The following is a 9,283-nucleotide window of genomic DNA, read 5'->3' as shown; positions in this document are numbered from 1 at the left end:
GTCTTTTCTCTCTCATTAAAATACGCCCTTCAGTACCATGATAATTAAGACTTTAACATTTATATACCATCAATAGGTTACAAATCCCTAAAGTGTTGAAAAGCTTCAGAAAAATGTAGGGCGCTACGATTGTTTCTTAGCAATTAAAATAGAGAACCTCGAGGCCTTCTGTTGCTCTTCTAGCTGCCAGCTCGTCCACCATGAACCCTGGCACGCCCAAACTGTGCTGTCGGCCAACGATGCACGGATGATCTTTGCCGTCCCTGTACGAATACTTGCATGGCTGGACATGGGACGAATTATTCTAGGACATATGTATCAACTTAATCTTTAGCTACAACGAAATAATAAATGTCACTTCATTTTCCTTGACTTATCTTACTTCTTGGATGCTATTTCAATAGACTGAAAGAATGAAATTATATGCCAACGGCCTTGTCGCAGTGGTAACACCGGTTCCCGTCAGACCACCGAAGTTAAGCGCTGTCGGACTGGGCTAGCACCTGGATGGATGACCATCTGGTCTGCCGAGCTCTTTTGGCAAGCGGGGTGCACTCAGCCCTTGTGAGAAAACTGAGGAGCTACTTTATTGACAAGTAGCGGCTCCGGTCTCGTAAACTGACATACGGCCAGAGCAGTGTGCTGACAACATGCTCCTCCATATCCGCATCCAGTGACGACTGTGGGCTGAGGATGACACGGCGGCCAGTCGGTACCGCTTGGCCTTCCAAGGCCTGTTTGGACATAGCTTATGGAATTATATCGTGACGAGACGAAACCCGATAAAAATAATTTTTATCTGTCACAGAGCCTGAGCACAGGGTGTCTCAAGTTATTCATCCATTTTCTGGAAGGTTAGTTGACTCCATTTCTGTTCTTTCTCTTACGACCAGCTATATGAGTGGCGTGAAGACTTCGTAATTAATAGGACCCAGTACATTATCCTCGACTGCGGGTTTTCATCAGGAAAAAGCTAAGGGTGCTTCGGGGGAGTGCGATAAGACCGCTGTTGTTTTCTGTTCACATAAATGATCTGACGGACAGGGTGAGCAGAAATCTGCAACTGTCTGTTGATGATTATGTGTACGGGAAGGTCTCGTTGTTGAGCGACAGGAGGAGGATACAAGATAACTTACACAAAATTTCAAGTTGGAATGATGAATGGCAGCTTGCTCTAGATGTAGAAAAACGTAAATTAATTCAGAATAATAGGAAAAACAATGCTGTGAAGGTAGAAAAGTATGCTAATTGTCACAGGCAGATCGACTAAATGTCTAGGCGTAACGTTGCAAACAGATATGACATGCAACGAGCATGTTAATTTTGTCGTGGGGAAGGCGAATGACCGACTTCGGTTTATTTGGGAAGGTTTTAGGAAAGTATGGTTCATCTGTAAAGGAGACCGCATATCGAACCCTAGTGCGACCCATTCTTGAGTACTGATCCAGTTTTTGTGATCTCCACCAAGTCGGACCAAACGAAGAGATCGAAGCAATTCAGCTGCTAGACTTGTTACTGGTAGGTTCGACCAACAAGCAAGTTTTACGAAGATGGTTCGGAGTCTCACATGGGAATCCCTGGAAAGAAGGCGACGTTCTTTCCTAGGAACGCTACTAAGAAAAATTAGAGACATAAGATAAGGTTCAAATGGTTCAAACGGCTCTAAGCACTATGGGACTTAACATCTGAGGTCCTCAGTCCCCTAGACTTAGAACTACATACACCTAACTAACCTAAGTACATCACACACGTCCATGCCCGAGGCAGGATTCGAACCTGAAGCGTCTAGAACCGCTCGGTCACAGCAGCCGGCCATAAGATAAGGAAAAGTAGGGCTCATACAGAGACATATAAACAATCGTTTTTCTATCGTTCTGTCACGCACTGTACCGTGGCTTGTGGAGTATGTATGTTGATGTAGATCTAGAAAAATCTGTAGGGATATGAAATGGGACGATCACGTAGGCTGAATCATAGGGTAAATTTCGTAGCAGACTTCGGTTCATCAGCACTAGGGAAAGGCAGTCAGTCTGCAGATGAGATTGCTTACATAGCATTCGTGCGATCCATCGAATACTGCTCAAGTGTGTGGGACAGATATCATACAGAACTAACAGGAGACAATGAACGCATTCAGATAAGGGCAACAATAATGGTCACATATTTATTTGACCCATGGCGAAGTGACACGGAAATACTGAAAAAAAAGCATAAAGAAAGAAAAGTGAAGTGACAGACCCTTGAAAACAGACGCAAACTATCCCGCGAAAGTTTGTTTACGAAGCTTTAAGAATCAGTTATAAGAGAAGAATCTGGACATATATTGTAATACTCTAGGCATTGCAGCTGTTGGGATCGCGAGGACAAGATTAAATTAACTATGGCGTTCAAAGAGGCATTTAAGTAGTTACTCTTCCAGTGTTCCATATTTGAATGGAACGGGAAGTAGACCTAATAACTGGTGCATTGTGAAGTACTCTTTGCCATGCACTTCACAGTGGTCTAGCGAGTATGGTCATAGATGTAACGACGTGTCCTTGTCGCGTCCCCGTTAGTTGTGGATAGGACTGGATTAGTTCCTTTGTAACGTCGAATGAAGTGAGAGGGAATCGATGCCTTCCTCAGTTAGTTAGGACAGCTGAGTAGAAAGGAGAGGACTGTTATCATACCAGGAAGAATTCTACATTTCAAACAGGCATTGTTTAAACAGTTCAGCGATCTGTTTCACATATATGCTCTACTGAGAAAGGAGTCATACAGTGGCTTTACGCTAATGGCTCGCCCGCCCAACTCCTTCAAGAGGCTCCCTCGTTACAGCAAACTGTTCCGGTTACTCTAACACTACTGGCTCCTAGCCTCAAAAGATAAGGTCTTTTCCATGACTAGCCCTGCTTATCTATAGAGAATACATATAGTATCTTACCCATTTTCAGCAACTGTATTTTTTTAACTGAAATACAAAAGACATTTTCAACTCCTTAACCTGTTTCAGGAACCTAGTGCTCTTCCTAAGATGTCTACGCTTGTTGTTTGGCTTCTTTATACCATTTTTGTGTAGGCACTATGAGCCTCATGACCACAGGAATATGCTGCATGCATGCTATCTTCGACACTCGCAAATACTGCGATAGTTACAACCTTTTGAAGATGGGCACTAGGTGCTGAAATAGGTTAAGGAAATAAAATTTCTTTTGTGCACTCGGATGCTGATTATTAGAATACATGTATTTCACTCTGTCCCCTCAATTACACAGCTTTTTCCGTGACGATTACTATGCCACAAAGCAGTATAACTCTTTACATAAACACTAGCAGAGTCAAATGCAGACTCATGTTGTTCTGTATTTTACCTGGCATATAAAGACACCCAGTATTTCTGTTGCTCTATAATTACGTAAGTGAGTTGCTCTCCGAAATGAAATGCACTCTTCCTCACAGAACGGCACTCGGTGCTGTGGCGCAGAGACTTCGCTGGTGAAAGACGAGACGTCTAGGTACATCTCCTAACTCTTGCTGATCCTCTACTCCCATGCCTACCACAACTGTGCCCACACTTGTGAAGGCTTCTTTTTTTGTAGCACGCCAAACGCTGTTAGTTTCGTGTTCACAGAGTGTATCGTCCTATACACACATCAGAAAAGTTTTGCATCACCTCGGTTCCAAGAGCTTCGGTACCTGTACAGGTAAGAAACATAAACATCATTTCCGCCTTTTTTGCTGCTCATCAGAACGACACATTTCATTTTGTGCCACCATACAGCGAGACCTTCAGAGGTGGTGGTCCAGATTTCCGTACACACCGGTACCTCTAATACTCAGCAGCACGCCCTCTTACATTGATGCATGCCTGAATCCGTTGTAGCATACTATCCACAAGTTCATCAAGGCACTCTTGGTCCAGATTGTACCCCTCATCAACGGCGATTCGGCGTAAATCCCTCAGAGTGGTTGGTGGCTCAAACGTCGTCCATAAACAGCCCTTTTCAATCTATCCCAAGCATGTAAGCATGTTCGATAGGGTTCACGTCCGGAGAACATGCTGGCCACGGTAGTCGAGCGATGTCGTTATCCTCAAAGAAGTCATTGGTGGGGGGGGGGGGGGGGGGGGGGAGAACTGTCGTCCATGAAGACGAATGCCTCGCCAATATGCTGCAGATATGGTTACACTATCGGTCGGAGGATGGCATTCACGTATCGTACAGCCGTTACAGTGCCTTCCAAGACCACCAGCGGCGTACGTCGGCCTCACATAATGCCACCCCGAAACAGCAGGGAACCTCCACTTTGCTACACTCGCTGGACAGTGTCTAAGGCCTTTAAGCCTCACCAGGTTGCCTCCAAACGTGTCTGCGTCGGTTGTCTGGTTGAAGGCATCTGCAATGCTCATCGGTGAAGAGAACGTGATGCCAGTCCTGATAGGTCCATTAGCGGTCCGTTCAGCATGTTGTTGGACCCATCTGTACCGCGCTGCGTGGTGTCGTGGTTGCAAAGATGGACCTCGCCGTGGACGTCGGGAGTGAAGTTGCGCATCATGCAGCCTATTGCGCACTGTTTTGAGCCGTAACACGACGTCTTGTGGCTGCGCGGAAAGCATTATTTAACATGGTGGCGTTGCTGACAGGTTTCCTCCGAGCCATAATCCGTAGGTAGCGGTCATCCACTGCAGTAGTGGCACTTGGGCAGCCTGAGCGAGGCATTTCATCGACAGTTCCTGTCTCTCTGTATCTCCTCCATGTCCGAACAATATCGCTTTGGCTCACTCCTAGACGCCTGGACACTTCCCTTGTTGAGAGCGCTTCCTGGCACAAAGTAACAATGAGGACGCGATCGAACCGCAGTATTGACAGTCTAGGCATTGTTGAACCACAGACAACACGTGCGGTGTACCTTCTTCCTAGTGAAATGACTGGAACTTATCGGGTGTCGGACCCCCTCCGTCTAATAGGCGCTGCGTATGCATGGTTGTTTGCATCTTTGGGCGGGTTTAGCGAAATCTCTGAACAGTCACTGTGTCTCTGATACAATATCCACAGTCAACGTCTATCTTCAGCAGTTCTGGGAACCGGAGAGATGCAAAATTTTTTTAATGTGTGTAGATTCTACTTTGCCTAACCCTTTCCTAATTTCTGGAAACTTCCAACCCCAATCGAATTTGATTTTCACCTGCATGTTGCCTTGATAGTGCGTCCATGTTTCATCTGCTGCTACATAGAGACATGTTACCACAGTGCAGTGATCCTCTCCTTGTGGACGTGGGCGCACAACTTTCTCCTTTGCGTGCTGGCATCGCTACGTTTTATAGCCTGAACTTGGCAGGTGCATAAGTTCGTGCCGTTTTTGAAATTTGAGGATTTAATTTTGTTAGCATGAGATACACTACATTATATTATAATACAATACACGACAGCAAGACTGATACACCATTCAGTGACATGATTACCATCTTTGTCAATGATCTCCTGCTAGCGTTTAGGTAGGAGTTCAATGCCTTTCGTCTTGAATTGTTGTGGTTTCTAGTTGAATAAAACTGTTAGGCAGCTGCTACGGAAAGCTTCGTCATGAAACACCTGTCTCTGAATGTTGTTAGAGAGATGGCGGAAAAGATGATAGTAGGGACTAAGTCTGATCACTATGGAAGGTGCAGAAGAGATCTCCAATCATGTTCAGCAATCATATCTCTGCTGTTTGCGGTCGTATGCGGGCGTGTATTATCGTGGAAAAACAACACAGATTTACCACATGTCGTTTTCAGTAGCGACAGGGAGTCATCTTAGCTGTTTACTACACGCTGCAGCTATTATCGTTTCATGTCTTGTAGAAATTCATGATGAAGAATGTTTGTTATTTGCGTTGTACCAAATACACAACCTGAGTTTTTGAGGGTGTGCTCCATCCTTTGCATGGAATGTTGATTTTTTCGATAAGCCATTCCTTGCCCATCCTTAAACTTACATACAGGCACCATTTCTAGTCACCTGTAACAATACTGCCAAAAATTGGCTTGAGCCTACAAGAAGACATATTGTAACGGGCTAGAAAAAATGAACTAAAGGCTATTCACAAAGCGTGTATTAGCGAATCTGTCAACAGTTGCAGTACTTATATTTAGCGATTAGTTTCAAACTTTACAGGTCCATTTTCAAGTTCGGCCTACTAAGGCTGTACTGAAAGTGCCCGATCTTAATAATGAACATCAAAATGGCAACACAAAATATGTTTACGGAATGAAGGTCACAATCCACACATGCCGCTTAGCTAGTCACAATCAAATTGATTTTGACTTGGCTAAGCGGTTCGTGTGGACTGTGACATCCATTTTGCAAACATCTGAAGATCATATGTTGGCACTTTGACGGTCTTACTAATATCAGTCACTTTCAGTTCAGACTCAGTAGTTCTGGCTTGAAATTGAACCCGTAAGGTTTGAAACTAATCGCCAAATGTAAATACTGCAACTGTTAACAGTATCATTAATACACATGTTAAGAAGGTGGCTCCCTGTCAACAAGCTGTTAAAATTTTCAAAAATAGTTATTCGTCGATTTTTGTCGTTGTCGTTTAACACAGTGGTACCCGCGTACCCTCTTTTTGCGCCCATACTCTATTAATGCAAATGGCACACGATGGTTGCGTGATCGCATTCCGTAATTTCTGCCCATCCCCACATAGCTTGCCACGACTTACTGCGAACCAACTGACTGAGGCATTTTTCACCAAAAACAAAAGGTCTTCTGGAACGTGGTTCGTCATACAAGTCTAATTATACTTCAGAAACCAGTAAATAATTATCGTGTCGTCCTCTCAGCTAACGCTACCCCTCCACCCCCCCCCCCCCAGCCCCACCCCCGTGCACACCACAGATTGTGCTCGTGCGTTCTGCAGCACTAGATCCTTAATTAAATTCGAAGAGCAGAATGTGTTGGAAGTTTTCATTTTTCTCTATTTCACACTCCGTACCGATTAGCCTTAAAAATGGTCAAAATGAGCTGTTAACATTATACAATCTCCTGTTCACAGCGATCAAACTTCATGTTGAAGAAAAACAATTCATTTGCGGGAAAACGAAGACTTCACAAAGCTGTGGTGCGATGTTAATGAAGAGTGGCTCGGACTTCGGGAACGACCAAATTCTTTTGACCGGTCCTGTCTAATATGCACCGATGGGGGAACCTTCCTCAAGTCGGTAACGTGATTCCTCTTTTTATTTGTCGTTAAAGGGATCTCACAGCGATAACACTCGTCGGAGAAGCTCATGGCTGTGCCTCATGCAAGGTATAGGTAGTTTTTATCGCATCAGGGCAGTGTGAAACATTTTCCCTCTGGAATATAGTACAAGAGAAAGGCTTGAGGTATTTCTGTTATGAAAATTTCTCCCAGTACGTCACGGCAAATAAAAGTGCTGATTATTACCCAGTCCCATGACGGCAAGAGAAACGATCAAAGACGCCAAAAATGAGTAAAAAATATGGATAAATGAAATTATTTATTACTGTCAAAATATGTAAATTAATTATCAGGTTACCACATACTAGTATCGTAAGGCACGATATTAATCTAGCCACTGAAGCGATTGCCGACGTCTTTGTTCGAAGGTGATTGATCACTCTAAGATCGTTCTTAGGTAAATGATTGTATAGCACTGATCGCCAGGAGTCCCCACCTGGGGAAGTTCGACTGCCATGTTGCAAGCCCTTTCAGCTGACGCCACATTGGGCGACTTGCGTGTCGATGGTGATGAAATGATGAACATGGCAACACAATACCAGACCCCGAGCCGAGAAAAATCTCCGACACAGCCGGGAATGGATCGCGGGCCTGCTACAGGCCAATCAGACGATCTGACCACTCAGCTAAGAAACGGACTCATAAGTAAAAAATATACGTTGGTAATGAAAAGAAATGATCAGCAACTCGCTGTCAGGGTGGTTCTACTAAGCCATATTGAATAGGCAGGTGAAAACACGTAATGTGTTCTGTCGTTCTACCCTGGGAAACTTGGCCATCGGTCCTTTCTTTAAGTCCCCTAAAAAGAAAGATACAAATATTCAATCGAAGTTGTGGTTATTATCATGAGATATGATCAGGTTTGATCCTATAATTAAATTTAACTTACATATTACGAAAAAATATATTTTATCTAAAGACACGGTACATAGAAACTTGTGTGGTTACCCTGCGACAGCGAGACAAATGAGACGTCACAGAACGGCGAGAATAAATTAAATAATCATATATTTCACAGTAAAAGATAGGCAGAGTTCGTTTCTGGTTGGCATCTTTAGCAAGTCACGAACCAAACATTTTTTTATTATGATTTGAATTATAAAATGTATTTACACATACAAAGGCAAGAACAGAAATTCCCTACATATCAGAGTACGAATATGTTTCTACTGGTATATCTCATCTCGAACTTTAGGTGGTTATGAAGTTACGTGGGGGCAATGTATACAGATATTTCATGGCTAGCATATACAATGAAGAGCGAAGGAAACTGGTACACCTGCCTAATATAGTGTAAGACCCCCGCCAACACACAGAAGTGTCGCAGAACGACGTGGCATGGACTTGACTAATGTCTGGAGTAGTGCAGGAGGGAAATGACTCCATGAATCCTGCGGGGCTGTCCATAAATCCGTAAGAGTACAAGGGGGTGCAAACCTCTTCTGAAAGCCGGCCGTTGTGGCTGAGCAGTTCTAGGCGCTTCAGTCCGGAACCGCACTGCTGCTACGGTCGCAGGTTCGAATCCTGCCTCGGGCATGGATGTGTGTGATGTCCTTAGGTTAGTTAGGTTTAAGTAGTTCGCAGTCTAGGGGACTGATGACCTCAGATGTTAAATCCCATACTGCGTAGAGCCATTTAAACCTCTTCTCAAGAGCACATTGCAAGGCATCCCAGATACGCTCAGTAACGTCCATATCTGGGGAGTTTGGTGGTCAGCGGAAGTGTTTAAACTCAGAAGAGTGTTCCAGAAGCCACTCTGTAACAATCCTCGACGTTTGGGTTGTTGCATTGTCCTGCTGCAATTGCCGAAGTCCGTCAGATTGCACAATGGACGTTAATGGATGGAGGTGATCAGACAGGATGCTTACGTACGTATCACCTGTCAGAGTCGTATATAGTCGTACCAGAGGTGCCATATCACACCAACTGTACATGCCTCACACTATTACAGAGCTCCACCAGCTTGAACAGTTCCCTGCCGACATGCAGGGTCCACGGATTCATGAAGTTGTCTCCATACCTGTACTCGTCCAACACTCGTCCAATCGCTCGATAGAAT

This window comes from Schistocerca serialis, chromosome 6 (genome assembly GCF_023864345.2).
Source record: "Schistocerca serialis cubense isolate TAMUIC-IGC-003099 chromosome 6, iqSchSeri2.2, whole genome shotgun sequence".
NCBI lineage: Eukaryota > Metazoa > Arthropoda > Insecta > Orthoptera > Acrididae > Schistocerca > Schistocerca serialis.
Note: the sequence above shows the minus strand (reverse complement) of the source record.